Source organism: Bufo gargarizans, chromosome 4, assembly GCF_014858855.1.
Source record: "Bufo gargarizans isolate SCDJY-AF-19 chromosome 4, ASM1485885v1, whole genome shotgun sequence".
In the NCBI taxonomy this organism is placed as follows: domain Eukaryota; kingdom Metazoa; phylum Chordata; class Amphibia; order Anura; family Bufonidae; genus Bufo; species Bufo gargarizans.
The window spans coordinates 408,544,646-408,571,000 of record NC_058083.1 but is presented as its reverse complement, the minus strand read 5'-3'; positions in this window follow the sequence as shown (position 1 = coordinate 408,571,000).

The window sequence follows — 26,355 nt, the reverse complement described above, 5'->3', positions numbered from 1 at the left end:
CTGAAACATTAGACAAAGGTCCACCACTTCACAACAAAAGAGAAGAATTAAGGATTTTCGAATACAATGAAGTTTCATTCAAATGTCGTAAATTCATAAGAGATCTCAATGATTACGCTAACAAAGGGATACGACTATGGGATAGGAAAATCCTCTCAAGAAATTCCAATTACCACAGGGAGACTAGATCCCGTCAACCTGCCATTTTGAATACCGAACTATCTTCTAGAGATCAACACCAGGTGCTAGACACGAATAGACCACTCTCATATGCCCAAGTAGCCCATAATGGCTTGAGATTTAGAACATTCTATAATAGTAATACCCAATACACCAAACCACCCCCAATCAGACAAGCTAAGAGCAGACATTTCAATACCCGGCCTCTAGCACCTTTGGTTGGACCAACAACATTTCAATCCTCTAGATGTCCGATCATTGCCAAACCTCCTGATAGTATGCATTGTGAGAAGATTCCTATCACTACCCAGTCCAAATCTCTCATTGTTAAGCCCATATCATTACAACTCCTTGGCTCCGTAGTCACTCCTAATGCAACCACTGATACAAATCTCTCTATTTATGCTACACCATTATCCTCCAGAGAATCAAGAAATAAGCCGGATACACCTACAGACAAACAGGCCGAAACAGATAGATCATCACATGATCTATCTTTTATACTACAAGATATCACCACCCATTCCTTATCCCAGTCTAGCCCTGATGCTTTTTTAGCCCTTCCTTCCAGTCTACAGGAAAGTCCTTTTTTAGACCAGTTATCACCCCTGATCACCCAACGGCAACCAACTACTCCAACTTCACTCCCTCCGAGGATCAATTTATCCAGCACCCAAGACCTCAATACATTAATCTCAACACCGAGCTGCAACAAGGTAACTCCCAGACCGCTTCTAACCCCGAAAATTACACAATTCTACACACCAATTCAGAGTACAAGAAAAAGACAAAAATCCGCCACAGAGGATGTAGGGAAGGCCGAAAGAGACATGCCGGTCCCAAAAAAGAACAGACCCAAACTGTTACCTCAGCAATCACCTTATCAACCGAAAAAGACTCATTGAGGGACAGAGGGATTTTCAATCTATCCAGATATCAGTTAGAACCATATGAGATTGAATTACTCAGCAAAGGTCTATCCTGCCCCTCAACAGAGCCAGACGTCTTTGAACTCTTCATCGACTTAAACAAATTTGTTCGTAAACTTACCCTCCAACGCCATTTTTCTATTAAAAATTCATGTACCCCAAATTGAATGATACCATTAGAAAACCAATCATCACACCTTTTTCCGTCAGCTTATCCAGTACCCCAACCAGAGGGTCTAGATATTACTAGTATCCCCCCCCCCTTAAATCATCATTGAAAAGGAAATCATTTTTTTATCCCCTGGACAGTAGGGGCCCTCACATTGAGAGTTTTTATAATATAGTCATGGAGGAATTTAAAGACACTTTTTCCCAATTAGGTCCATCCAGTCAGCTAACTCCTACTAGTAAAACCAAAAAGAAGGGGTCCGCCCCATTAGTCCCAGGACCCAACAATCTAAACCGAAATCTCCAACTAGCTCTCAAGAATCTCAAACAGAATCGGGACATAGTTTTAAAAAGTGCAGACAAGGGGGGATCAATAGTCATTATGGATACTACATATTATGAAGCCGAGTCGGCCAGAATTCTGTCAGATACAGAGTACTATAAGGAACTCAGCCATGACCCTACCAAGGAATATATCCTGATACGAAATGGATTGATCGATAAAGGACATCAAAACGGTGTGATTGATAAGAAGGAAAAAGCATACCTTAAAACTCTACACCCTTCACTGGCATGTTTTTATTTTCTGCCTAAGGTACATAAGTCCCTACAGAACCCCCCGGGACGGCCGATTATTTCAGGGATTAACTCACTCACGTCCAATTTGTCAGAGTATGTCGATGGCCTACTCCAAAAATATGTAATTTCCCTGCCCTCCTATCTTAGAGACTCTGCCCAACTAATTTTCACTTTAGAATCTTTTGAGTGGAGAGATGAATACAGGTGGGCAACCCTTGATGTTGCAGCACTTTATAGCAATATTGTACACTCATTAGGCATAAGATCTGTTAAGGAATTTATTGATGCAGATGTTCTTATGCCACAGACACAAAGAGATTTTGTTTTACAATGTATTGATTTTATTTTACAACATAACTATTTTATTCATAAAAACACTTTTTACTTGCAACAAAAAGGTACAGCTATGGGGACTAAATTTGCCCCATCATACGCCAATCTCCTGATGGGGGCCTTCGAAAAACAAATCGGCTTCCTTTGTCACCCCAACATCGTGTTTTATAAACGATACATAGACGACATCATCCTAATTTGGAATGGCGATGTTAAAGACCTGAAGTCTTTCATAAATAAGGTCAATACCAACGATTGGAATCTTAATCTTACATTAGAACACCACCCGAAGGAAGCTGTTTTCCTTGACTTGCATTTGAATAGTGTTAATAGAATTTTTACAAAAACTTTTTTTTAAAATGTAGACACAAATAGTTATTTAGATTTTAATAGTTGTCACCATCATAAATGGAAGAGTAATATACCTTTTAGCCAAATGAGACGTATTAGGCGAAACTGCACTGACGATAGGGTGAGGAAGGAACAATTAGACCTGTTGGGTGAGAGATTTAAGACCAAGGGTTACCCACTACAACTTATTGAAGAATCCAAAAATAGAGTCCTCAAGGAGACACAAAGGACTAGTCTTAAACCAAAAATCAAGAATTTGACCAACTCTTACGTATATAAACCAAGCCTTATTACAAGATATAACTCTAAACATAAAACCATAAGACAGATTCTCACTAAATATTGGCCAATCTTGCAAAAAGACCTAATTTTAGGGAAACACATCCCTCCACAACCAAACCTAATCTACCGCAGAGCTAAAACACTTAAGAACATAGTAGCCCCCTCCTGTCCTAAGCTAACTGGCGAGAAGACCATCCAAACATGCCATGACCACAGATTAGAAACTACCAAAGGCGTATTCAAGTGTGGAGTACGAAGATGTAAGTGTTGTGCTATGTTACAATGTGCGATAGGTGAATTCCAACTACCATCCTCTAAAGTCACCTTCAAACACCACATGAACTGCGGCACAACGAACATCATATATTTACTGATGTGCCCCTGTGGTCTCCATTATGTAGGCCGTACTACCCAAACTCTAAGGGAGCGCATGAATGAGCACCGCTCCAACATTAATAGAAAAATCGGAACCCACAGCGTATCACGCCATTTTGCCCTTAGACACGAGGGCAATTCGAGTATGTTAAAAATGATCCCTCTAGAACATGTGTTTTCCTCTTTCCAGCAACTTAGTCTAAAAGAGATGTTTTGGATATATCACCTTAATACATTAACACCCTTTGGCCTTAATGAGGCACTCGAATATGTAAATTATTGATGGGAGTTCTCCACCTTCCCCCTCCCCCCCTTCTCTCCAGATAGACTATTTCACTATTATATGTTTTTTTTTAGGTATCCAGTACTACAGTAATATAATATGTTTATAACCCCACCTTATTGTTTTATAATTTTATAACCCTATTCCATTCTTCTACATAATCACACTTCTATATAAGATGTACTTCTTATCATAATAATGTGGCCAACCCCTCTCCCATTTACTATTCCCCCCCTTCCCTTTTTTGATACATTTTATATATATTTTATACCTCTATATATGTTTTTATATATTTATATGTCCTTTATCCAATTATACTTTAGATGTAGGTGTTAATACACATGACTGTTATGTGTTCCTTCACATTATGACATATATCGCTTTGTTCTTTTCACTATACATCCAATCCGTCCCCCTCTTATGTGATTTTTACATTGATTCCCTTCTCTACCAAATTCTTTATCACCCAGCGGTCTCACCGCCGGACCGGAAGTTTCTCCACATGTGCGGTCCAGCGTGGGACGCACGAGGTGAGCCGGAAGTCCACGCATCCTGCGGGAGGAATCAGAGGTTCCTGGTGCGCTCCAGGTTGGAGCGCATGTTGAACCAGAAGTCCTGGATGCGTTCCAGGGTTAAGCGCATGGTAGACCGGAAGCTGGGTCTCCGTCTACTCTTTTACTAGTAGAAGCCGAGAGCGGGCTTTTGAGGGGGGCGGTCCCGTGTTCTCGGCGTCCCATGCGCTCCTCCTTGGCGCCAAAATACACCCTATTGGCATGTCCACAACCCTATATAGGGCTATCAGGTAAATACTATTATTGTTATCACAAGTATTATTTATTATTTTTTATTTGTACCTGCTCCTGATGAAGGGGTTTGCATACCCCGAAACGCGTTGAGCCTTTTATGCATCAATAAAGCCAAAGCCTTCAACTACAACACTGAGGTGAAGTTCCCTTCTTTCCATCCTATTCGGCAACCATCAGTTTTGAAGACTCTACGGGCGCTCCTGGCTGGCGGGTTTTATGGTTCATGCTGGTGTCTTGAGTTTATCCAGCTGGCCACCCCCCCGTGAAGCGAGTTAATAATAATTATTATCCTTGGCTATTTTAACATACCGTCATACGGCTTTTCTGATGTGGCTATTCTTTGTGACTATTTGCACCTACTAATTATAGGTACGTTTTAGTGGTGTTTATATTACTTACTCACCACTCTACCTCTTAGTCACCCTAATTAGGGTGAATGTCTAATGTTTATATAACTAAAGTTCTCTCTACATTTTGGGTTTTGGCGCTTCTCATAGGGGTGTAATTTTCTCGGACTTGATAAGTCTTTTTGTTTACTCCCTACACACACTGAATTCTTTCAGTGTTGACACCCCTTTCAGCTGCCTACCCTGATACACTGGTTCTCTCTCACCACAACTTTTTTTTTCCTGTTCTCCATCCACTGGCGCCTCTAGTTATATCCTATCCTTTTGGTATCCTCCATTAGATTGGATTAACCCTCGCATTTTTTCTCTCTCTCTATACCTATAAGTTAGAAAAAAGCCTGTTTGGTGTTAAAGAGGTACCATTCTTGAGATAAATGATATTCCCAGATTCTTTTTGCATGGACCCAGTTAAGAGCTGAAACCGGACATATCCCCATTTTCACCTAAGCAGCCCCCCTGATATCCCAGATGGAAGACTTCGCCTAGCAGTGTAAAAAATCGAAACAAACAGTCTTTGCCCTGTGTGATACAGCGCAGGGCAAGGGAGAGTTCATATCAGCTAGATAGAGCTAGCTGAGATTTAGATGTGGTTTAGTAGGGCATCACCCCGCAAGCCATGTCCATCGTGCTAGCGGCATGTCCGTCACCAGAGCGGCCTGATGAAATGCGTAGAGCCTTAGCATAATATGTGGATGACTAGCAGTAGTAGTAGCAGAGTTTAGCAGCCTTACTTCGAGCAGCTGCAGGGTGAAGGCTGATAGTTCATAGGGACAACTGGTGCTCTAGTCCTCAGCTACATAACGGGAGCAAGTGCGGGGAGACTGAACCTTTATTACAACAATGTGGCTAATAAATAATCACAATGTTCCTGGTTGTCTTCCCTTTGCTTTTAGCTGCTGATGTCAATCAGAAGGATGCTTATGCCTATAAAGAGAGGCATAGAAGCTGAGTTTAAACGGGACAAAACCACACTACTGAGGACAGTGTTAGGATAGATGTTCCTGATTTTATATTTTTTTGGTGGAGGTGCCACGGAGCATATCACTCTGGATGAGGTTCACATTAGCCCCAAAGTTATATTGTGTGTGGGAGTGAGCTCTCTGGTTTTAGCCCATTTTAAAATGTACATGTTGAGAATAAATAAAGAAGTTTTGTTTTCATTTTAAGCGTCCTATATTATCCACTATGAAAAAGTGTACACCCAAGAAAAGCATAGCTGTTAGTAACATAAAATGTTCGCTTGCAAATAAAATGGATGAACTAGAAATTCAATGACAAACATAGATTATAATGTAGTAGGCATAAGGGCCGTTTCACACGAGCGGATGCCGTGCGTGGCATCCGCTCCGTGAAAGAGTGCCAAGACCCGATGCAGACTGCAGAGGCACGGAGCAGTAACATGACTGTTAATGCTCCGTGCCTCTCTGTGATCTCTTTACTACGAAATCACAGTGACAACTGTGATTTCGTAGTAAAGAGATCACAGAGAGGCACGGAGTATTAACAGTCATGTTACTGCTCCGTGCCTCTGCAGTCTGCATCGGGTCTTGGCACTCTTTCACGGAGCGGATGCCACGCACGGCATCCGCTCGTGTGAAACGGCCCTAACAGAAAGCTAAATGGATGAGAACCATGACTGGGGAACAAATGTGGGGGCTACTCTGTGTTTGTTAAGGAAATAAAAGATATTAAAAAGTGATAGGGGTTTGTTGAATCATGTAATTATATTGTTATGCACCTTATTATTGTTACTTTTTACATCCATTATGGGAACTGTGTACACTGACATTTCTATATAATTTGTCATTATTTAGATTGTTACATGATTAAGTCTTTGTTACACCATTGTATAGCTTCAAAAAGGCCCTAGGATAGGACTCTTGCATGCACTTTATTCTACTTTTTTTTTTTTGTTACCTATCAGTGCACTGATTGCCACTGTCATAGTCATGTAGAGGCAGAGCAGACACATTGATTTGGATAATATGTTAAGTATATATGATTGCTCTCTCAGGTAGTAAATAGCAGTAGTGACAAATTGCAGACTCAGCCTGAATACTGTCAGCTCTTGTTTTTTATATGAAAGTCTTTTAGTACATTTTGCCATTTGCCAAGTTTTTTTTTTTTTGGGCGTTTTCTACACAGCCAGCCCTTGCAATTGTAATATTTGTCTTATGTATGCATCCAGTTGTTAATGATCTTTATGGTAAATGTGCTCCATTTGTCTATTGCAATTGTACAGTTGAAACCAGAAATTTACATACACTATATAAAGTGTCACATATGCATGTTTTTCTCAATATCTGACATGAAATCAGAATAAACCTTTCCTGTTTTTAGTCAATTAGGTTTACCATAATTATTACTATTTCCCAAATGCCAGAATAATGAGAGAGAGAGAGAGAGAGAGAGAGAATGTTTTAAGCCATTTTTATTACTTTCTGCAATGTCAAAAGTTTGCATACACTAAGATTACTATGCCTTTAAACCAGTGTGCCTCCAGCTGTTGCAAAACTACAACTCCCAGCATGCCTGGACAGCCTTTGGCTGTGCGGGCATGCTGGGAGTTGTAGTTTTGCAACAGCTGGTGGCACACTGGTTGGGAAACACTGCTTTGAACATTTGTGGACTGCCCATATGATGATGTCATGTGTTTGGAAGCTTCTGTTATATTTGATAGCAACATCTGAGTTAATTAGAGACACACCTGTGGATATATTTAAATGCACACACTGCTTATTTGTGTAGCATCATGGGAAAGTATAAAGAAATCAGCCAAGATATTAGGAAGAGAATTGTGGACTTGCACAAGTCTAGCTCAACCTTGGGTGCCATTTCAAGATACATGAAGGAGCCTCGTTCATCTGTACAATTATATGCAAGTACAAACAAAATAGGAATGTCCAGCCATCATACCGCTCAGGAAGGAGACGGGTTCTGTGTCCCAGAGATGAACGTGCTTTGGCCCGACATGTGCATATCAACCCAAGAACAAAAGCAAAAGACCTTGTGAAGATGGTGGCGGAAGTTGGTAAAATTATGTCAATATCCACAGTGAAACGAGTACTGTATCAACATGGGCTGAAAGGCCACTCTGTCAGAAAGAAGCCATTACTCCAAAAGAAACATAAAAAAGCCAGAATAATGTTTGCAAATGCACACAGGAACAAAGACCTACATTTTTGGAGACATGTCCAGTAGTCTGGCGAAACTAAAATTTAACTTTTTGGCCATAATGGCAATCGTTACGTTTGGAGGAAAAAGGGAGAAGCTTGGAAGGCTAAGAACACCATCCCAACTGTGAAACCCAGGGGTGGCAGCATCATGTTGTGGGGTTGTTTTGCTGCAGGAGGGACTGGTGCACTTTATAAAATAGATGGCATCATGAGGAAAGAAGATTATGTGGAAATACTGAAGCAACATCTCAAGATATCAGCCAGGAAGTTAAAGCTTGGGCGGAAATGGGTCTTCTAAATGGAAAATGACCCAAAGCATACTGCCAAACTGGTTACAAGGTGGCTTAAGGATAACAAAGTCAATGTTTTAGAGTGGCCATCACAAAGCCCTGATCTCAATCCTATTGAAAATTTATGGGCAAACCTGAAAAGGCAGCTGCGAGCAAGGCGACCAACAAACATGGCTCAGTTACGCCAGTTTTGTCAGGCGGTATGGGCCCAAATTCTGACCGACTATTGTGAGAAACTTGTGGAAGGATATCCAAAACGTTTGACCCAAGTCATACAGTTTAAGGGCAATGGTACCAAATATTAATGAAATGTATGTCATTTTTTGACTTTGCAGTAAGTAATAAAAATGCCTTAAAACATTACCTCTCTCTCATTATTCTGGCATTTATCAAATAATAATTATGGTAATCCTAATTGACCAAAAGCGGGAAAGGTTTATTCTGATTTCATGTCAGATATTGAGAATAACATGCATATGTGTCTTTTTATACAGTGTATGTAAACTTCTGGTTTCAACTGTATATATAAGCATCTGTCAAATTGCACAGTAAGTTTTTGAGGTTGGAAACAAGAAAAATGGCCATGTGCAAGGATCTGAACGACTTTGACAAGGGCCAAATATGTGATGGCTAGATGTTTGGGTCAGACTATTTCCAAAATGGCAGTTCTTGTGGGGGCTTCTTGCATGCAGAAACTAGAATAGAATATGAGAGCACTCACTGTCTTTAGTAAAGATCCAAATGTATTCACCAACAGAACAATTACAATGGAAACAAATATGAGAACTGGATCATGAAGCAATAAAAGAAGTTGGCCTGATCTAATGAATAACATTTTTTCCTATATCAGGTGAACGGCTAGGTGTGTGCATTGCTTACATAGGGAAGAGACTGCATCAGCCTGCACTATAGCAATAGTATTTTCAAATGGCAGTGGCCACTTTTATCAGGATAATTTGCACTGCCACACTGCAAAAGTTGTTCACAAATGGTTTGAGACATGACAATCCGATCGAGCATCTGTGAGATGTGCTAGACAGCAAGTCTGATCCATCGATCTGCTACTAATGTCTTGATGGCAGATACTGTACTACAAGACCTTCAGAGGTTTCGCAGTCCAGAACTGTTTTGGTGCATGAAGGAGACCTTAAAATGAGAAAATGAGGGACATTTTGATGTTATGGCTGATTGTAGCAATGGGTAATAGGTAAATAGGTAATGATATTTGGAAAAAAGTAAGCAAAATCGTAATTTATATCTTTCACAACTGCCATCTTAATCCGTGCCAGTTCTAAAATTTCCTAGTGCTACCTCTTTTATACAACTTTGAATATGTACTCATTGACAACAAAAAGTAATGCACCAACAGAAAGTTGTATGCAAGCGTTTAAAATATTAGAGAGGAAGGAAAACTGTTTAGAGTAGGCTCTAGTACTCTGCTTGGTCACCCCTTGCCTGAATTCAAGAAGAGATATGGTTGGGCATGGAGGTATACAGGTTCCGTATGGTATCCTGCAGCACATTTGCTCAAAGATGTTGCAACTGGGCCTGGAGACCCTGCACACTTGTTGGTCACTGAAGCAACATTCCTTGCTGTGTGTGGGTGACCATTAAGGCTCATGCACACCACAGTTTTTTTTAGTCCGCATCCGATCCGCATGTTTTGGGGGTCGAATGCAGACCCATTGACTTCAATGAGGTTGCAAAAGATACTGACAGTACACCCTGTGCTATCCAAATCAGTATGTCCATTCCGCAGCACCCACAAAAAAAGAGAACATGTCCTATTCTTGCCCGCATTACGGATAAGGAAAGGACAGTTCTATTATTGGCCAGACGTTTCGCAAAATGCGGAACACACACGGCCAGTATCTGTATTTTGCAGATCCACAATTTGTGGACCACAAAAATGTCTACAGCTGTGTGTAAGAGATCTTATCCAGAGACATACCAGTTGGAAGCCCTGCCATGAGATGGCAACATGTGACCGCAGGATGTCCTGAACATACTGCTGAGCTGTTAGTATCCCTCTTAACAGTACAAGGGGTGACTCATTGTCAAATGCGATGGCTCCCCAATTATCATGGCAGCATTTGGGGAAGTGTGTCACTCCAAAGCAAAGGCACGATTGAAGTGCTCACCACCAGGCCTCCATACTCAAACCCAACTGTCAGATCCCAAACAGAACCTGTATTTGTCTATAAAGATTATATGGTTCCAGTCTGTAGCAGTCCAGGCTTCTCGTTCATGACACCACTGCAAACAAAGGGGATGGTGGTTGGCTGTCCAGGGGCGCCATAACATTAAATTTCCTTCTAAGCACTTGGAAATGGTCTGAGCAGAGACAGGGGTGTGTAACATAGGTGCCACCTGTATCTGGATGGTGGACAATGAAATTGAAGGAGCTGTTTGTGCTTGTCAGTGGATCAAATGATCCACTCTACTGGTGGTGTTTGTATCGTACAGAGCCTGTTTGCCATGTGCCCATGGCAAGCAATTCATCCTGCTTCTCTCAGTTCAATGATGCACCCCTCACTATCTGAGTGCATAATTTTTTGTTGTGAATGAGTATATGTTTGTGGAACAACTGATTGAAAAAAAATAATAATAATCAACCTAAAAATATATAGGTTAATAAACACATTAAATGCTGCCAGGACATATTAGAATAGTTTATTTGCCCAATAAAGAGCCCTTCAGCATAAATACACATTCTTATACACATACTTATGAACATTTCTCTTTGAAACATTAATTTATAGTACATTTTTGTGCTGCCCGATAACCAGCACATTGCTGCTTTGCAAATATTTTACCAGGACACTGTGGCAGCATAGGAAGTCAATGTTGTCGAACGGGTTTTGTAAAGTTTAATATTTACAAACATAAGCAATGGCCTATGTATAGTCTTTGTTTCACCCAGAGATAATTCCAGTTTAATCATATGAATGTGAAGTAATTCTACATTGTCTAATACATACGTATATTAATAGCTATTCTGCTGAAGTGTAATTGGATTGACATTGGAATATTAGTGAATGTTATTTTAAAATGATTTCCCTGTATTCTCTTCCTAGAAGAGCTTTTGGTAGACTCAGTGGCAACAAGGATCTCCCATGTAAATGTCAAGTGGTTTCTTGATGCCCTGGAGACCTCCAGTGCATTTACTATTTAAAAAAAATACCAATACAACTAGTTTGACCAGATAACTACTACATCTAACTAGTATTAAATTATGTAAATAATAATGTGAGGTCCATCTCTGTAAGTACTGCTATTTATATCAAGCACAGATCTATAAGAGGGGACAAGTAACCTGACCACATATGAAGAGACTGGCAATTTATTATATATGTGCCCTCAATGTATATAATTCCATAGTCATTGTAAAGTATTCTTATTTATGGGGACTAAGTGTAAAGCAGTAGCTTTCAACAGTGTGCTTCAGCTTTGTTTTTATTAAACAGTATTATTAATAACTATGGCATCTTATTATTAATATTGTCTTTATCTCCAATATCTAAAAAAAAAAAAAAAAAAAACTAGGGATAGGGTTATAACAGGGATATAAAACTTTTCTTATCATTTCCAATCTATAATAGTGTTGTCGCAGTAAAGGATTGAAAAAATAATAATAATTCAGGGCCAAAAAATATCTTCCCAAAAAACAGTCCTCACTTTGTACCCAGATGTACATACAAGGTGTAAAGGTGTATACAGTTCAGAGAAACAAACCAATTCAATGAAATTGCTTCTCAAGTAAACTTGAACAAACAATTGCTTTAGCCAGCTGATGGTACGCCATCATTATTTGAAAAGTTGTCTGTGTTTACATTTTTTATTAGTTCAGAAACAATCTTTCCATTAAAAGGCTGTTCCCAGATTGTTCCTAGAGGTATTTTTCATCTTTTGCCTAGCATTTTTTTAAACGTATGGCCAGTGTGAAAGACTGTAAGATGATATGAACTAAAATGTGTATAACTACATCAGCATTATGAACATTCACAAGACAGTCGTTTTCTCAATGTTGTTTCAACCAGCAACTTACTTCTATCTAATGTGCATGGCCAGTCTAAGAACTGAAAGTTACAATTTATCATGATGTATAACTAGAGCCATTTGACATTTTTAAAATATATAAATGTTAATTGATACCAGTGCAGTAAATTTCAACAGTGTAGTGTATCACATAGCTGTACTGCAAGTCAAAATCAACCGGACTTATTGACGAATCGTTCATCCAAGTGAAGTTCCTTAGTTCCAATCAGTGGTAGGAACAGTTCCACCACCCAAAATACCCAAAAGGGAATTAATCTTATTTCAATCACCAAGGTACCATAACCCTCATTGATATAAAACTTGTCCGACTCTTGAAGCTACTTACATGATTGTTGAAACATTTTTAATGTTTGTAAATCATGTCCAGTATATTTTGACTTGAATCATTTAAAAACTACACTATTATAAATATCAGTATTATTTTATAAATTGCCATTTTCCTTAGCTTATCCACCATACTGCTTCTACAAGCAGACATTTCACAGTAGGTTTATAATTTCATTAAACTGAATATTTTCTCAGCACAGAATTTGCTCAAAGTAATACAATGAGTATATTACTAAAGAACGTTTAAGGACCCATGCATTTTTGTATCTGTAAGATCCATTTATTCATATATTTATACAAAAAGGGGATGAGATCTCTGCAATCATTTCAGGATTATTTCTTCTCTTCCTTGTTTCACTATATGGATCGTCCTTTAGATATTAAAAGACGTACTGGTGAGTGAATCTTCTGAAAAATCAGCTGGCCTTTCAATTCCTAAACTGTTCTGCAAAAATAAAAACTGCACTACTGGTTGCTAATTGGTTTTCTGTTAGTTTTGATAAATGAAGCCCAGTGTCTAAGGATAAGTTGTAATAAAAGGAAGAAAAAAAACTTATTGGACAACTTATTTTATATTTTAGACTTCAATTTCACAAAATTTTAACTTCTTTACAATAACATAGCCAAGAGTACCAGTAATGCTCAGGCACCAACTTAAGATGTACAACTTCATCCATATGATACAATAGGAGGCATAAAGTTCAATTTTACCAAGACCCAGTAAACATTTTTGAAGTGAATAAATCATTATGTAATTGGCTTCAGACACAATAAAAATGTAACTGTAACTGAAATCTGATTTTAAAAGCTGTAGTAAATTTTAATATGTAGGTATTTTGTCAACATGTTATTATTTTCTTTTTACTGTTCAACAGTATGTTACAAACCAGAGACATTTACTTAGACACTGCAGATAGGGATTTGATGCAAATGAATGGACAATAAAGTCATTTTGTGTCTTGTAACCTTTTATCGACATGGCAATCACATGGCTTAATAAATTAAGAAAAATAATCTTCATTTGCTGATCAAAATACACATTTGTTTCAACGTTTTATTACACTTTTTATCCATTTCACAGTTAATATCTATTTACAAGTTCTTTGATTGTTTAACTTTGAGGCAGCAGATAGTTACACACCCACAGAAATTGAAAATGGCACACTGTCCTAAAACTGGTTGACTAGTGATGAATGACTATTTATCTACATTATTCTACATCAGATAAAGACACTGGATGTTAAAAAAAAACAAAAAATGGATTTAATAAAATTTAGGAAAAAGGATGATTGCCATCAATGTGCAATTTAGTTCAGCACAAGCAAACCACATTAGACGCCAAATTATTTCTATAAAACAGATTTCTCAGCCACTAAAACAATAGAGTAGAAAAAGTGGCTCCATATCTCCAATAACCAAGTCTACAGCATCCATCCAAGGAGATCGTCAGGCATTAGTCATGGTTATAAGACTGATAAATGATCCTGATATCAGACTTTGGCATGTGACTACATGATCTCTGATGGTTATCATGACAGGGATAAGTAACACACGTCAGGGATCAGATTCGGTTTTCAGTCCTAAAGCTAATGCAATACTGTTCGCAGACTATGGGTTGAGGATATCCTAAAATGGTCTTCATACTAGTCTAGTTTTGCCTGTAACCAATCAGAATCATGATATGAGCAGCCGTTTTGAAAGTACAATTGGCCACTCAAATAGTAACTGATGTTCACACAGCTTTCCAGAGTTCCAGCATAAAAAACATTAGTTTCTTGAGAAACGTGTGTGCGCTTTTAATACATTTCTTTCTATATGACATAGAATTGCTTATGTACAAGCACATACACTTAATAATGCCCAACCCTAGAGGGACATACATATGAGAAAAAAATAAAGAAACAATTATTCAGCATTTCTTCAAGATATGATAAATTCATGACAGACAGGAAAATAAAGCTTTGATAGAAATTCAGCAGCAATCTTAAATCACTTTAATATTATGGCTGAGATTCACAAAGAGTTGGTATGGAAAACTACTCTATACATTGGCAGTCAGGGATTCTTACTGGCATTTATTCTAGTTACATAAACTACTGACACAACGAAGAACTGAAGTGATTGACAATGTTGGTTCCATGTAATGGAGATGACATTAGGCATCAATTACCCATTAGGATGGTAAACTGAATTCAATAACTAATAACACAAGTAGAAGGATCAGGTATTCTTTGGTTATTACCACAAAAGCCTGATAACCAGAGTTTGATTTCCCTTAGGCCTCATGCACACAAACGCATTTTGTTTCCGTGTCTGTTCCGTAGCCCCGCAAAAAAAAATAGAACATATCCTATTCTTGTCAGTTTTGGGCATTGTTACAATGGATCCGCAAAAAAACAAAAACGGATAGCATACAGATGTCATCCGTTTTTTTTGTGGATCCGCAATTTGCGGACTGCAAAACACATACGGCCGTGTGCATGTAGCCTTATTCTGAATAATGCAGAGAATTATAGAAAAACTGGCTTCCAGTGATAACCATCATATACACGTATAGTCAGAACTGTGGAGGGAATTTATCACTTTTGATGGTTTTGGTGTTAGGTTGCTCCAAATTTATGAGCGCACAGTAATAATATATGTGGCCCAGGTGCAATGTGGTGTATGTCTAAACCAGACTTGCGTGGAGATTTTTAAATGTCGCACATCATCAATGAAACTTAACGGTGTTCTAATCTGAAATCCTGACCTACTTTTCACCACTTCTCAAAGTAGCGAGTCTCATCAAATGTCACAAAAAATATTCACCAAATGTCACACCTGGGCATCACTTACGACATTTTTACGCCACAAAACTGGTGTAGCAGACTTGATAAATGTCCCCGTTTGTTTATCAAGTATAATTGTGATGGAAGGAGAACATATTCTACGACGCATAGCTATATTCTCATAATTTAGTCAGCTTTTTCTACAAACAGGTCATAACCTACAACTCAACTCCATTAAAAAAATGTATGTTTTAGCATATTGCTAAAATACGCCATGTCAGACCGATTGAAAGCACAGTAGTACCCCAAGTAGGAAGAGTACAAAGAACTGCAATTTAGCTCTATTCAAGTGATATGGGCTAAGACACCAGACCTGGAGCAGTCATGTACAGACAACAAATAATCTAAAGCAGCTGTTTGCTCTTTCAGCCTAGTAATCTTACCATTACTTAATATATTGCAACAAACCCCTTTAGATAGTTCAGGGTACAGGAACTTTCCTCAAAACTATGTTAAAACCCTTAAAGTTACACTGCCATCAAAAATATTTTACCACAAATTAATGCTAAATATGTGATTCTTTATTTATTTTTATGGATGGATTCTTTTCTATGTTTTGAACTCACTCCGTTTTGAAATCACTCCATGTATTCTACTTCCTGTCCTGCTTCTTTAACGTACTCATTTGTTTGGACTTTTAACATGGCAAACAGCCTAAATTGACCATTCACTCCAATTGGAGAGGGAAGGGGATGAGTCACTCAATTAGAGCATGATACATTAAAGGGCCCTTTACTTGGGCCGAAAATCTTAAAGATAATCGCTAAACAAGCGTTCATAGGAATTATGTGGTGGAGTAAATGTACCGCTGATTACCCAATTAACGAGCAAAATGCTAATTTGTTGGGTAATCTGATCATTTGTGTAGATATAAAAAAAATAATGTTGGCGCTGTGTAAAGACAATCTGCTGTTGGCAGAGAACGAGTCAGTATGGGCAAGAGCGTTGGGATTAGAGATCGCTGCATGTAATAGCATGGTCTTTCTTCACCAAAGAGCAGCAGATGAACACTTCCTTCTCAATAATCTGCTGCTCTGTCATCCCATGTACCTTTACCCTGTACCTCTGTTGTCCCATGGACCTTTATACTGGTAAGTGAAATGTTCTTCTGTGGGCTTCTTTATCTATGGCTGTTATCCCAATTCTCCATCTGCTATTATTAATGAGGATTATTGCGGCAATAACATATTTCCCTGAAACTGAATACCTATCTATATCAGAGTTTTATCTCTGTGCTGACTGCTACAGAAGGACATTTTGTATTTCATTTTCATTGGCATGATACTGAAGAAATGAAAAACAGACAAATATTCTAAAAATTGTTTTTTCTTATAAGAATATTAATATATAAATAAAAAAAATAAACTTTTCTGATGTAGGAGTCACTTTAACTTAACAGGGGAAACTTTGTATTTTACATTACTAATGAAAATGTTAACTTGGTTTCTTCATTAAGAAGAAACAAAGGATGTGTGCCCAGTTTCTCTTTTAGAGGTGGTACTGCCTGTCAAGAAGTGCACATGTACAAAGTTGTCATAGCTGACTATTGATCAGATTATCATTTTATGTACAAGGTTGTCATAGCTGACTATTGATCAGATTATCACTTTATGTACAAGGTTGTCATAGCTGACTATTGATCAGATTATCACATTATGAAAGTGATTTAAAGCTTAGGATGTTCACGTAAAAATGAGCCTCAATGAAGTTACATATGAGTAAAGTTACTGTTCTGCTCCTCAGAAAATGTGCCGCCCATTTAATCTTGATATATTTGCATTTCTTTTTACTATATTATGCATGTTTATAAAAAAAAAATACACTTAAATATGAAATAACAAAAATAAAAATTAAAATCTTCAATATATGCTCTCTAGGCTGCAACATTTTCCAAATTAAATAACAAAAACTATTTCAGGAAATAAAAAAAACTCTGATAATATTACACTATGCACAATTTGCATTACAGCCAGTACATGAATGCACCATTCATTCTGATGTTTGAGTATTCTATATTTTTTTTACTTTTACATATAAAAAATAAATAAAAAATCAGATGACCATCTGTATCTTATTCTTATGAGAATCTCCCATTTTATGTTGGTTTCTTACAAATGCATAGAAACTCTTGTGAAAGACCTCCAAACCCATCACCCCATAAACTACAGTAATCAATAAAAAGATTAGAAGATGCCAATTCTGAAAATGTTATTTTTACTGACTTGCTTTCCCTTGCTGTGTCCTGTAAACAGGCTGTGTACTGCACTCTAATGCATAGAGAGAACTTCTAGGACTCCATCATTATCTTGTGCATGGGAAGATACAAATTATAGATTTGGAATCAGCGTCTTTTAATCAATTTACTGACTACTGTAATTTAAGGGATTTTAATCATTACCTATCCAAAATAATCATTTGGACCTTCTGTGATGATTTAAAGTATTTGACTATTATTTGACTATGGTGTCATGGGGAATAATATGAAGAAAGAAAAGATAAAAACGTTGGCCCATATTTAAGAACATGAGTGCACTAAGATGTTGCTATAAAGTATGAGAAGAATCCACTGTGTCTAGCTCGCCAAGGGGATGTTTCTTACCAGAAAAGTGGTGTGGCTTAAGATGAAAGGCGTGTGACCTAAGATGTATCTCATTTCTGATGCAAAGAAATCCAACCAGTTGCCACTCGCCAGATTTATTACACAATAACAATATTCAATACTCTCAATATTTTTTTGAATATATTTTTCAGACCATCAATTATCCTAATATGATAGGATAACTGATTGCCTGAGGAAGTTATCCTAGGTCTTGTAGTAAATTATGTTCAAAAGATTATTAGGAGTGCTGGATATCCTTACTGTATCAGTTAGGTTGGTGCCTTATTTTAAGTGTAATCCTGAGTGCTGTTATCTCCGTTTGTACAAAACCAAATGTATTCAGCATAAGCCACTGTGATACATTTGGTAAATGTTTAGACAGCTTGGGCTTACACCACTCTACAGGATGGGTAAATCTACCCTATTGTGTATTATAGTGAGATGCAGTATATGACATACAGTTTAGTCTTAATGGAGCTCATTAATAAGATATGTCATTAAGAGCAAGACCAGTCTTATGTTATACACGCCTGCACTTGTTTATTTAAGAATACCCATGTGTGCAAGGGGAGAGGGGGATATTGTTTGTATGTGGTGTTATTATTCAGCTTAATCACTTCACTCAGGTGGATAAAGTTTACAATTGACAACAAATAAGCATATGGGGAAAGCACAGGTGACATATCAATGTCATGGTAAAGTACACAAAAAACCATATACTCAATCATAACTCATACATATTGTATAAGGAGGACGAATCATGTTATTTCCATACCCTATTTTTTTCCCCCCATTACTGGTGACCATATGCTGAATGATTTTCCCAGTTAAACAATATAGGAAGAGGATGGAGGGTGCTATTTGCTATTGAATAATTTGCTTCACACAGTAATGCAAAACAGTTTTAGTAGTAGTTGATTTATATAATATGCAACATTTGTCTAGATTTCAGCAGAATAAGCTAATGAAAATCCTGCCAAGTGTGTAAGCACCTCGAAGTGATAAATACTAATGTACATAAGGTGTACAGAAAAAGTTATTTCAAGTTTTGTGTTTCAGTGCACATTGATATAAATATAAAGGTATGGCTCCTAAAATAAGGAATAAACCGAGGAGTAAAAATGGTGATTGCTCATAATTGCTTATACCAGTTAAAGGCGTTGTATGGTATTAGAAAAAAAAAAAACGGAGCCAGTTGTTTTTATTATCGATTAACATGTATTTTGGGCTAAAAGCATTTTGCAGATTGACTTCTGCAACGTCTATTTTTCATAATACATAGAAGCTGCAGAATGCCATATTGTGATAAAACCATCAGACAGCTAATTCTCCTGTTGCACCTTAGCTCTCTTGAACAAACATCTAAGCAGATATATGCCCAAGTCAAAGTTCAAGTTTGTTCAGGAGAGGTCAAAGAAGGGTAGGAGAACAAGCCACCAGACCAGTCAGAGATTTATCACAGGACAACTTTCTACTGTTGCTAACTACTGTAAAACATAGAAACTGCAGGAGCCAAATGGTGCAAATGTTTTAATAAAAACTATGACAAAAAAATCCCAGAATACATGTAAATGAAAATGGCTTAGAAGGTGTCCATGGCCTTTAAGGTCCATTCACACGTCCGTTGTTTCTTTCCTGATCTGTTCCGTTTTTTACTGAACAGATCTGGACCCATTCATTTTCAATGGGTCCTGAAAAAAAATCTGACATTGTGCTGTCTGTTTTTTTTCAGGACCCATTGAAAATGAATGGGTCCAGATCTGTTCAGCAAAAAACGGAACAGATCAGGAAAGAAACAACGGACGTGTGAATGGACCCTTAGATTGTGCTGAGCACCAGATACAAGCCAAGGCAAGGGTGGATTGGCCATAGACCCTACAGAAAATTTTTCAGATGGGCTGATGCCCAGGGGGCCACCCGAGCCCTCCTCATGGCTGCTGGCCAGGTACATAACGATCTGATGTGCTCAGTATTAATAATGCTAGGAGCATCAGGTACTTATGCACATAGCCAGCAGCCACCCTCCTGAATTAATCTGTGTCAGGGTGATATAGCAATATTTTATGCTGCACTGTGGTATTTGGTTTTGCTGGGGCTGTATTTTGTGCAGCACTATGGTATTGCTGGCCCCATCTACTTCTGTTGTCCCTGCCATATTTGTGTTGCCTCGCTACAACATGGGTCCACTTTTATTTAAAAAAATTCTAGGGCCCGTTAAAGTTCCCTTTACCCACCGGAGCCAAGGTGACTAGTGGCTCAATTTGTGGGGGGAAAATCATAGAGACCCTTTGTTACAAATCTCCTATAGCCGCTTTATGCCAAATAACTTATTAAATATCTGTTGCCAAATTTTAATACACCAGAACGATTATTCTTGTAAACATGATTAGTTTTCAGGATTACTTAAACTGGACATATAAGGCACAGCATTCTTTCATTGTCAACTTTTAGACTAAAAATTAACCATAAGTAGATGATGGTGATTACTTTGACTGTAGATGATGCTTTCTCCCATATTATGTGGCCTGACATAGACTAGTATAGAAAATAACAGGATTATGATATGACTCCATACAGATAATAGTTATAATAGTTTTGTGAATAGCAATATCAGAGACCCCAATGCCAAATTCAGTGGTCACTTTTTATGTCAATTCAGCTTATATTTCAGCACATATATTTTCCTGTTTCTTTAGGCATGTTGCCCCATTTCAACTTGCCATATAATACTGATGGTGCATACAGATCATCAGATTTAACAGCCTGATCTATAATGTGGGGTGAAGAACAGTGCTCCTATGTTCTAATCTACTGTAGGTGGATCAGTTGATCAAAGGAACTATGATGTAATAAAGGAATGCAATACTGTGTTTCAGGCTCTATAAAATCAATACTGGATCTTTAAACAAACCATATAGAGCTCTAAAAGTTGAAATTAAGGTACTAATTAAAATAACTCATTATGATACACTTGAAAAACATTGAAATGATCAGAAAAAGTTGGCATATTTTATTCTGTAAAGTGTTTTATTATAACATTTCATGTATGTTGTATCTCTTTATGCTATTATTTGTAATAATTCCATACCAAATTAAATAAATGTATAGTATAACTATAATAACTAAGCATTCTCCCAACTCTGGAAACATAACTGAATTTATACTCCATGTTATGAGTGTTGACTGGATAATGCTTCTAAATCTTCTAAAGGGGTTCTACTGTGCCTTACATACAGTATATTTTATTAATAGTAAACAAGCTGCAGATCAGCAAACCAAATAAGCAAATAAAAGTTAAATACGTTTTTAACTTGGAAAAGAAATCAATCACAAAAAAAGTTTAAAAAAATTCCAAAGTAAAAAAAAACATTGTACAACTTTGTACATTACAAAAAAAGTGCAATTTCCTTTTACATTTTGAGCCAATCTTTGACAAAAATATTAATGTTACCACATTGTATATTGTTAAAATATAGTAAAGATCTATACAATAAATAATTCTGATAGCTGCTATTTATTAAAACACCAACCACCCTGATATCCTCCCTTTAGCAATATACTTTTTATCACACGGTCAAGTGGTCTCTAGGATTACAATTCTATTAGTGCATCTGTTAACTAAAACAACTGAACTTCTAAAAAAAAAAAAATAATAATAATCCTCCATGAGACACGGCTTGTTAATGCTAGTTTTCCTTTAAACACACACAAACATTCTACATGGCTCTAACTTCAGGTCAGTATGGAACCTTATATAACTATTAAGTAACTGGACCTGATGCTGTATTCGCAAAACTTGCTGAAAAGGTTGGAAAAGCTTAATCCCATTTATTGGACTGATCTAAATATTTTGTTTGGTACTTCTGAGATGGTTCCACACCATTGCACTACAGGCATTCATAAATTGCAATTCTGTTAAAGCGGTTGGCCCATCTCGCATTTTAGTGGCATATCGCTAGGAGTGCGGGTCCAAGAGTTAGGACCCGCATCTATGTCTAGAACGGGGCCCCAAAGTGAACGAGAACGCACCGTGCATGTGCACTTCTATTGGAGTTCTGAAAGCAGCTGAGTGAGTCTGGCTATTTCCAGAACTCACATAGAAGTGAATACAGAGTGCCCAGTGCAAGTTTAGCTAAGGGGAATGGAGAGTAGCCATGCTTGAGCGATGTGCCCTTGTTCACTTTGGGGGCCTCATTCTAGAGTTAAGTGTGGGTTCCAGAGGTGGGACCCGCACCTTTACAGGGGTTGTCTTATCTCAACAATGGGGACATAATGCTTGGATATACAACCATTGTCTTATAGATGCAGGTCCCACCACTAGGACCCACGCCTATCTTTTAAATGTAGCCCTGCAAAGTGCTCTCCCCATAGAAGTGAATGGGAGCGCTGTCCCAATAGAAGTGAATGGGAGCGCACAACGCATGACCGGCCACCTGTCCCATTCACTTCTATGGGCCCGAAGAAAATAGTTGAGCCAGCGCTTGGCTATTTTCGGCAGCCCCATAGAAATGAATGGAGGGCAGCTCTGCATGCACACTGCACCCTATACTGCTTTCAGGGCTCAGTTCTTGATATAGGTATGGGTCCCAGCGATATGATATTGTCTAAGATGAGATAAACAACTGCTAACATTGGCACCTTACAGCCAGCTCCCTTTGTTTTGTGCATGGCATCCATCCAATTTATTGGAGTCATTTCTTGATTCTTCAATGTCCAAGACAGTTCAGCTAGGTTCCCCCAGATCCAACTAGAACATGTTATATGCTGCAGTTTTGTAGCACAAAATTGCTATTTTATCAATTTTATATACATTAAAACATTCTTTATCAGTTTATCCCTTTTCTACTCTACACATTTCTTCACAGACAGACATCAAACAGCAATGTTATAGGCAAAATAGAATTGTTTTAAAGGTTATTTAGAACCTTTACCCTAAAACCTATAACAAATTTAATTATAGTTAGTATTGTCAATAAGCCTTCTATTCAAAAATCAGTATGAACTTTGCAGGCCTAGATCCATCTCACCATTCTGTTACTAATGTTGAGCTCTCTTTTATACTGTTGAATGGAGAACAATTGACTCTTGTGCTATTTTGTTAGCATGGTTTGGTTTGAAGATATTTATTGAAACCGATATCCTCTTATACTATAATAACTTAAGATATCTACTTAAGCATTGAGTTGTTACTTCACATCGAACATAACTGAAAGTTTAAACAGAAATTTGGATCCTGTTTATCATTATAATAATGTTGACTTTAAAGGGGTTGTCTTGGGACATAAAATGTTATTTGGATCTTTTGCTAATGGAAATTTATTGAAAGTACAAATACACTTTTATTTACAAAATCAAGTCCTGAATGCAGAAGTGGAGCTCCCTGGACCAGGAGAGGGGTGTGTGAAATTGGTATATTGGTGTTGATTTCATAATTAAACAGTATACTAGTATAGTAAATTTAATTAATTTTTAAAAATCCAAATGCATATTTATGTCCCTGGAGATCCTCTTTAGTGCCAAATATGTCTTATACCTGGCACTAAATAATCTGAAGCTTACTCACTAGTTATGGCTTGCTTAGAGATGTCACACAAAGACATGCTAAAGGTACTTATTTAAACCTCCAAAGTGAGATCTGGTTTTGGATATTTCTACAAATTTTACATACATCAGGGTCAACATGAAGGAGTAAATATCTCATTGACAGATGGTGCATAATCATTTCTCTTGATGTCCTTGTGTATGAGCAGCGCATACTATCCGTTTCTTAGTAATGGTCAATGCTTCTAAGAGCACTTCAATGAGCTCTTATCTCATACAAACAGCTCATCTAAACCCAAAGGGCTTGTCCTTTCTGGACATTTATGTTATATCAAAAGGATTTGCCATAAATGTCCGATAGGTGCGGGTCCCACCTCTAGGACCTGTTCCTCTCTCAAGAATGTTGCCCCCACTGTGAATGGAGAGAAAGCTGTGCAAGAGCAGCTTTATCCATTCACTTTTATGGAACTTCCAAAAACAGCCAAGCATTCTCTCCATAAAGGTGGAAGGAGGAAAGGTTGCGCATGCACAGTGTGCTCTCCATTCACAGCGGGGTCCTGTTATTTAGATAGGAGCGGGTTCCAAAGATGGGACCCACAACTATATTATGGCATATCCTATCCATACACCATAATTATTCAGCCCTTTAATGTTATGTTCATAGTGACACAGTGAACTGAATGTTTTGGCACAACATCCTTTTTGTAAAAATTTGTTGACACAAATATGATACATTACCACAATCTCTACCTTAAGCAAAGAAAATAAAAATATATATCTTAACTAGTAATGAGAAAATATAACAAGGCATCTGCTGGCAATTTCACTATTATAATTTCAACTTAGAAAAATATGTTTAAATTAATTTGAGGAACGTTGTAAATTATATTTGTAAAACTGTATCAACAACGTGTAGATGAACAGGAAGTCATACAGTGGGAAAAGTTGAGGTAGTATTTATCATGTTTGCATGTGTAGAGCTGTATAATCTTAACGGACCATCAAAGATCAAACCTGCAACATGCTTATTTTATTCTGGAACCTATGGATTACACTTGTAGCAGTCCCTTTTATATTTATTTAGGACTCATGTGCAAAGGCATCGTAACCATCCACATGAAGTGTTTTGTAACCCACTTATTAGACTTGATACTGTGCAAAGAACAGGAAAATGCATATGAATGCTTTCATGCTTTGTCACCATGCAATTTTCTGTTCAGGGCTGCAATTATGTGACATCTGCAATGACATTTATCATTTAATGCACACAAAGAGTTTTCATGTATTATGTTAACAAGTAGTTAAATTGGCATATTTCTGTGTAACTCCAATGCACATAAATATATTAGTTTCTTGGTACTGCTTTTTCAAATAAAGTATAAACCCCTCCAGTGTATGACATTTTCAATGCATGAAATTTAAGGTGCTCATTTTCTTGTTCGGTAAGATGCCCTTGTGCATAAGTCCATAAGGGTTACTTTCAATAGTTAAAAAGTTTGCTATTGAGTATGTTCCCATTTAGCCATGTATGAAATATGTACAGACTGTGCACACGAGAATGCCAGAAGAATTACATTTGCTGGTGGGGGAAGGTTGGCGGATTGGGAAACTCCCATTTGTGCATTTATATGTAAAACCGAAAGTCTGACAACCAATGTTTAGAATGGGTGTAGATAAGGGGGAGGCAATGTCTTGCTGTCTCCTGTGCTTTAATATTAAGACCTCTAAAAGCAAAATCCATTTACTCAGGGTAGCCAGATAATTAAAGAGGTTTGCCAGAAGTTATGACCACACAAATCTGCTGACAGCACTATATGGGCAACGGAGACTAAGGCAAACCTATTCCTCATGTAATGGTAAAGCCGGTTGCATGCCAGAAAAATTAAAGTTTTAATCACTCAAGAGTCAGTCCCTTCATGTTCAGTGCTCTGGGCTCTCTCTTCCATTCCCTTCTGCTCTAAAGCTGCCCATGTATATTCAATAGCTGTCAGCCAAACTATCGTTCAGCCAACAGTTATCTTTCCGGACTCCTTCCCTGCTTCCCCATGCACAGCCAAACGTACGTGTTTATTCTATGGGGGGAGTGGAGAAAGATGCTGCCAGACACTGGAAAATCAAAAGGATTAAGTAAAAATCATGTCGGGAGCTCCCCACACATATTAGTGTGTTGGCTGACAAAAGAATAAAGACCAGAAGGGAGGGGCTAGGAAACATTTAGTCCAGAGAGCCCATGGCACTGCACATAAAGGGACTGCCTCCTGGGCACTTACAGTAACAGCACCAATGGTATAAAAGCCAATTTCTCATCAGGTATGTTTACCTTGCTCTACGTGTCACCTATATAGTATTGTCAGCAGTTTCTAGGGGTAAAAACTGCTGACAGACACCCTTTGAAATCAGTGGTGGTTGCTAAGCATCTTAAAGGAGTACTTTTAGTACATGACACAGTGAACTATACTTAGAAAACGATATGCTAAAAAGCCCAACAAACAGTAAAACAATATTATTTAGTACAGAAGGAAGCATGTTGTTTCCTATAGATGCAAGTTCTAATACCTGGTTGGCAGGAACCTCATAACTATTATCTACAACAGTTCTTGGTTAGAGTAGCTGACCAGTTACCTAGTCCTGGCGGTTAAATCTTGCCTGCAAAGATGGAAATTTCTGTATCATCTTGATTATTATCATGTTATGCGATACAGACGGTCAGGATCTGTTCAGGGAAAAACTTGATGGTTTTGCATGCAAGTTCAATTAGCTTTTTTCAGCTATTCAGTTCAGTGTGTGCATTTTCCATTTGGATTGCATGCAAAACTGAAGAATAACACAACATCTCCTAGCT